We start from the raw sequence: 7,320 nt of genomic DNA, 5'->3' as shown, positions 1-7,320 counted from the left end.
TCTGCGCCTGCCATTGCACCCATGAACCTCTTCTTCTTCTTCTTGAGAATAGGTGCAGTTTGCATGAAGGGGTAACCCTCCCGATGACTGCACCAGGACAGATGTAAGAAGACGCGTTGATGGTAAAGAGGAGAAGAAAGTCAAAAGCGGTAGACGTGATGGGCCGTAGAGAGAGGAGTGGCGACGAAAACAGAGGCGAACGTCAGAGGGAGACTCCCCGCACCGGGGGGCGGGGCGTCATGGTCACGGTGGCAGCTGATCCAGGCACGGCGTAGCTTTGCGCGCAAGACGGGAACTAATATTTCTCCGGAAACTTACGGTACGGAAAGCGCAAGCGGTACGCTTCCCAAACCACCCACAGGTCGGCGGGCAGCCGGCCATCAGGCTGTACCCTCGGCTGAGACATCCTATCCGGCACCCTATAAACAAACTCCTTCTTTGACGACACCCAGATGGTTGACGAGCACCACGGGATCGGAAGCACCCGGGCATCCCGATAAGGGCCCAACTCCGGACCCTCACAGGGCACGACCCCAGCAGACGGGACTAGGCAACCCCCAGACCGGGGCAAGGAAGGAGGGGGAACTGCAGGCGCGGCAGCGACCCCACCACAGGGCACAGGAGCCGAGGCTCCCTGGCGCACATCTTTCCGCAACTTCACGACGAGGTCCCGACCATCAGGGACAACCCCCCACTGCGGGGACCCAACAGCAGGAGACGCAGGAGGGGGGGCACAGGGAGCAACGTCGGAGCCCCTCACAGCACCATCATCCTCGGCGGGGGACGCCAGCTGAGCACCATACTCCCCCACCTCCTCCCAAGGCACACCACGAAGGGGGAAGACACTCCGAGCCCGCCGCGAACGCTTCGAGACAGGCCGCACCACACCACGCCCAGCAGGCCCCGCCGCAGGCACAGCCTCCACCGTCATATCCACACAGGCCACACCCGCACCGTCCGAAGAGTCCACAGAGGCCACATCACCCACACTGTCTACATCATCCACGGAAACAGTCTCAGAACACCGACGCGCGCACTTCTGCAAAGGAATGGGAAGAGCAGAACTACAGGAGGCAACACACTCAGGCACGGCAGGCACCTCACCACGAAGCACCCCCCTCCAAAACGGCAGAACCCGCGTCCCCGGGAGCCGGTAACACATCCACAGGCGGGGGCGGAACATGAACCTCCACCGGGACACCTTTCACTACACACAGCTCAGGCGACAGCCCGACACCCTCACACACCGGCGGAACAACCCCAGGGGCCACAGCTGGCACTAGACGTGTCGCACAGGCCGGAGAGCTCTCCTCAACAGGCGGAGCAGCAGACAGGCAGGCAGGCGCCTCAGGCACAGCACCCACACCGCCCGAACGCAACAGGGGCGGAAAATCCTCCGCACGAAGAACATGCACACGACCAGTCGCTCCCACGTCGCACGCAGCAGCCAGATGACCCTCGTGACCACACCGATAACAGGTGCGCGGTTGACCCCGGTACTGGCAGCGGAGCGTGTATCCCAACACGGACATCGACGACGGTACACTACCCTTCAGCGACATCGTCAGGGTGCGGGAGCCGTCAAGCATACCAACACAGTGCCCGGCAACGACCTTGTTCCAACGAACACTCAACACTGTCCCAAACCGTTCGAAACAGGAGGTTAAAAAGTCGTCCTGAAATTCGAAGGGGGCACCATGCACCGTCACAGACGTCAAGGTGACACTAAGATTCACTACCTTAACTGAGCCAGCTGAATCAGGGAGAGGGTAAACACGCCCCTCACACCGCTCGAGAAACGCCTGAAAGGCAGCCTGGAGGCGGAACTTGACCACAGCACGGTGGCCCTGAAGCAGCTGGATGCCCACCAGGTCAGACAGCTGCACATGCAGCACGTCCACTAGGGCGACACCAACCAATGGATGGTCCACCGGCACCGTAAACGCCAGACCAGCTGACAGCGTCCTCTGCAATGGAGGGCGAAACGTCCCCATGGCGAAGCAAACGTCACCCCGTCAGTGGCAAACCACCACCAGCAGGGCAAACAAACGATCACCCAACGTAAACACTAGCCAGTGCGGAGAGACCTCAGGAACGTCCGACCCGGCCGGCGGTCACCACGCAACCTGAACCTCTTCAGTGAGGAGGATTTTCCGCCGCTTCTTGTGGAGGAGGATTCGGTGGATGTGGACATCTCTTCAGCCGCGAATGTGCCCCCTGTGTCGCCTGGTGCGCCCCCTGTTGTTGTCGCCTCTCCTCCAGAGGTTGTGTCGTCACCTGGTGATCGTCCTGCTCCGTCTAGTGTCCCTGGGGTTCTTCAGACTACCTTCTGCTCGCATCCCTCTTCTTCCAGTTCGTCCTCTGCTGCGTCTGACCCTGTCCCTGCACCCTAGCCGTCTGTTCCGGCTGTGCTGGGTGATGGGGTGGATCCGGCACTTCCTTCTGCGTCTGGCCTGGTGCCCATGTGGTTGAGGATGCTGCCGTTCTGCGACGTGCATTGGTTCGCCCGGCTTGTGTTGCGCGTGTCTCTGAGTCAGCCTCCGGGTCTGATGATGTACGGCCAGAGCCTAAGCGTTCCCGCCGTTCGTCTTCAGCATGGGCAGAAGTTGGCGACTTCGACGCTTGTGGATCTGCCGGCGACGGAGGGGTGGCTCCGGTTGCGTTGCATACTACAGTGACGGCGCAGGTGCATTTGCCTGAGGATGCCAGTGCCGGTGTTTCGGCCTCCACTTCAGATATGGTGTCTGCGGTTCCTGCTTCGGGTGCGTCGCCTGCCTCGGATGGCTCCGGTTCTTCGTGGGGGGTGGTTCCCCCTGCTGAGGTTCGTGGTGAGCGGGGTGGCCTGGTGATGGTGTTGAAAAAGGTTGCTCGCTCTGGGGGTTCTGTAACCCCTTCCTCGGTTCCCGTTTCATCGACTGCGGTCTCGACGCCTCTTCCGTCTCCTGCCATCTCTTCAGTGTCTCCTGCGGTCTCGGTGGAAGCGTTACCATCTCGTCGATTGACCCCTGCTCCTGTGCGTACGGCGACGCGGCCGTCTCGGCAGTCCTCGTATGCTTCTTCGGTGTCGTCTGCTACCTCGAAGGATGTGGTTTGCACTCCCCAGCCTCATTATGCGACTTGCCTTGATGAGCTTAAGGAATGGCCGTTTCCACCTGATCTGGAGGTTCCTGAGTTTATGAGTGGCCCATGGCGGCAGGGGGATCGTCCCCCTACCGACAGGGAATATTTAATTTGGGAGGCCTACAAGCGAAGGTATCCTTGGGCTTCGGAGACGTTTGGTCCTGTCTCTCAGAAATGTATTCCTCTCACTCATGATTCCTTTGTGTATTGTGTGTTGTGGGTTGTTTCCATTTGTGTGCATGGTTGTGGGGTGCGGGTCGGGTGTGTGAGAGTGGGTGGGGCTGGTTTGTTTCCCGGTTCCTGCGTGCTCCAGTTTGGGGTTGTGGGTTTATTTGTGTGGTTTGTGTGTGTGTGTGTGTGTGTCCGGTTCCTGTGCGGTCCGGGGTTTGGTTATTGTGTGTGTCTGGTTGTGGGTGTCATGTTCTTATGTTATGCTTTGTGGTTCTATGGTTTTATGATGCTGTTTGTGCGCTCGTTTGTGTAGTGTTGAGTGCCCTTCAGGCTGTTGGCGTGACCCAGTCTGGGGTTATGATTTTTGTCTTATTTTGTCATTGTGATTTTCTTTTTGTTTGTTGTATGCTTGTATTCCTTTCTTGTTGTTGTTATTATTATTATTATTATTATTATTACTATTATTATTATTTTCGGTTTGTGTTGGTGCCTCTCCGTGTGTTTTTGCGGTGCTGGTAGCTTTGTTCTGTATATTTAATGTTTTGGTGTGTTATTTCTGTATCGTATTCCGCTTTGTTTAACTTAATTGTTGTATTTTGTTTGTAATTATTGTTGTTTTGTGGTCGGCCCTTCCGGAAGGCATTTTTGTGTTTAGTACATTTGTTCCTTTATATTTTTGCACGTTTGTGCTTTGTCATTTTGTTCTGTTCTATGTTGTATTTGTTTACTTTTATTGTACTTATAAGCATGCTTGCATGTAAAAATAAAAAAAAAAAAAAAATTGTGGAAGGGTTGCTGGAGTTGCCAGTGAACCCATTAGTCATTGATGTGTCATTGACAGACTACTGATTTGATTGCATTGCAACTGCTATTGCAGGTGTCGACTGCACAGAGGCGTAGAGCAGTTAGGAGGTTACTGGAGATGTGTTTCAGAACCTACTGTGTCATAGTTGCCAGTGTGACTATAGATCTTGCTTGCTTGTTGATTCCTCTGTGGTCACGCTTATGTTCGAGTTAGTTCATTATGCAGTCCGAGGGGCTGGTGTCTAGCTGTCATTGATAGTGTCACAGGAAGGATTTTGAGTAACGTCATTGATATTTGTTTTGTTTTGTTTTGTTGTAGTAGTTAGTATTTTATTGAATAAACCAAGTTGTTATGTTTAACACCGTTTTTCGTTACACCCAACACATTATTATTGCCCTGTAAGTTATTCTTCACACTCGACTATTAAATTGAGACTGATTCTTGAGTTTTGGACTAAACATACGGCACCACACAACAATAAATTATTGTTGCGAGAGCCCAGGACCTATTCACTAGATTCGCTTCGACGAATGACGAAGATTGATTGCCTAGTAGAAGGGATTTCAACTTTTTTGGGGGTCTCAGCATTTGCTCGCGCCTAGTCAATTGTTCATAAATGGTCCCAGAGTGAAGAATAAGCTGCTTACTACACTGGAGTGTTAGCTAAGCAAGTCCTTCCTCAGGCGACCTAATAGAATATCATGACAGGAATAAAGGTTAAAAGCATTAAAGAATTTTTTTAGAAATTTTCCGAGCTCAATTCCTCAACCATTCCATTATTCTATTCTCGAAACTCTCACAGCCTTACTGCTAGGTGTAAGATTGGCTCATTATCTGATCAAGGCCTTAAGCAACATCCACTTTGAAGAAACAGTGATATGGTCAGATAATGAGGCAGTGCTACAGTGGGATAAAACAATAATAGTAAAAATTCTTAATTGATAATTGAGTAACCGCGTTAAGGAAATACTAGAGTTGTCGGCAGGGTACAAATTGAGATATGTACTCACCAAAGAAAATCCAGCTGACTATCTCTCCCGAGGCCTGACTTTACGACAATTAACAAAGGCAGGGATGTGGTTCAATGGACCTCAGTGGCTAATCAGCGACCAGTGGCCTAAACAAAAGTCACAAGTCATTGTGACCAATGTCACTGTTCTCACTGAGAACCCGGAACTACCTCGGACTTTGGTAATTGATCCTACTCGGTACTCTGAACTGAACAAACTAATAGGTGTCACCCAAGTAGCGTTTGATTTTCTAAAGAAAATAGGAATGAAGCATAAATTCCTTAGTGCCCTAAGGTACTGGGTCAAAAAGAGCTCAGACAGACACATTCGGGACAGAATTTGACAATGTTCCAAAGAAGCTACAAAATGATCTGGGTCTCTGGTTAGACACCAACAATTATAACATAATCAGATGCGGAGGCTGCTTACAGCATGCTGACATAGATCTGGAATAAAAAAAATCCAATATTGCTTCCTCATCACCACATAGTAAGAAACTAATTGTGTTATGCATACACAAATACAACACTGCATGGTGAGGTATTAGATACTCTCACAGACTTAAGACAACAGTACTGGCTACCCCAAGGTAGGCAGACAGTAAAATCCATAATTAAATCTTGTGTTATTTGCCGGAGATACGATGCCAGAGTGTGTCCATATCCAAGCTCTCCTCCACTTCCAAAGGAACGAGTTGTACATATTCGTCCCTTTGAGACTACACGAGTCGATTTCAGAGGAACACTAACACTAACAGGCACCAAGGACAAAATAACAGTAAAGGCATATATCTGTCTTTTCACTTGTGCCACAACAAGGGCAGTCCATCTAGCAGTGACTTCCGATATGAGTTCCGAGGCATTCTTACAGGCTCTTCGCAGGTTTGCTTTGCATAGATCCTGTCCTAAGTTAATGATTTCAGATAATGGGTTCCACTTAGTGGCAGAAGAAGCATGTCTGAGGAAAATCTGGACACACCCGAAGGTGTGCACGGCCCTAAATCAACGGCAGTGCCACTGGAAATTCATACCTCCCAGAGCACCATGGCACGGAGGCTTCTATGAACGCATGATTGGTACGATGAAACGTTCTCTATGGAAAACCGCCAAAAGATTGACCTACAGGAGCTCCAAACCGAAGCTATAGAGATAGAAGCACGAGTTAATAACTGACCACTTATCTACCTTTCTGATAATGTTTTGTAGCGTGAACCATTAAGTCCAGCTCATCTGATGTATGGGAGACCTTTCAGCACCCTTGTGTCCCTTACAGACGAGGAACCAGAGGATCCTTCATATGTCCGAGAGAGTTATTTGGTTCAGCGTTTCAAACATCTATCAGGGGTGATAAGTCGGTGGAATGACGTATGGACTCGAGAATACCTTACAGCTCTGAGGGAGTATCATTATGGGGCAAACAACCCCTATAACAGAATTAACTTGAACCCTGGTGACATAGTTCTGGTGGACAGTGATGGGCCACACTCAGAGTGGCCTATAGGCCAAAGAGTCACTGTTCATCCAGACAGCCAGGGCATCTTGAGAATAGTGAAAGTAAAATGTCGAGGCAACACTAATCTCAAAACATTAGAGAAATTAGTTCCTCTTGAACTGGCAGGAAAAGAAGACGTTCAACGACTTCCAGCACCCGAAGAGCCAATAAGTGACGTCCGTCCCGAGTGGACTGCTGCACAATGATGGAAACTCAAATTATAGCAACACTATGATTCTGAAGGAGAGGAATAAAGTGTTTATAGTCCTTACCGGGACTACAACCTTTGTTCCTCCCTCCCTCCCTCCCGGAATTATGTCGAATATTCAACACACATAATAACATAAGTTACCCCATAAAGAAAAAGAGAATGGGTGTTCCGTGACGTCATCGACGCCACGTATTTATATCAACTCTAATTTCTGATAACAACAGTCTAGTGTTTAAACTTAATAAAAAAGTGTTCACTAGGACTGAATATAATTAAATACAACAGGAATATAGCTAAACTCACTATTCCTTAATCATAAATAGAACCACCAAATATTTTAGGACGTCTCCTCTAGAGGCGTCGGCACGTACACCACGACAGAATCATAACAAACAACACGCTGTAGAGGTGGCTATTTCCATACGAGTTGGTATAACTTGTTAGACACCCAGATTACATGTCAACAAGCGAGCAACAACCACTACAGCACCTCTACAACCACAGGAACACCA

The sequence above is a fragment of the Procambarus clarkii genome, chromosome 88 (assembly GCF_040958095.1).
Source record: "Procambarus clarkii isolate CNS0578487 chromosome 88, FALCON_Pclarkii_2.0, whole genome shotgun sequence".
Classification (NCBI taxonomy): Eukaryota; Metazoa; Arthropoda; class Malacostraca; order Decapoda; family Cambaridae; genus Procambarus; species Procambarus clarkii.
This window is presented reverse-complemented; position numbering follows the sequence as displayed.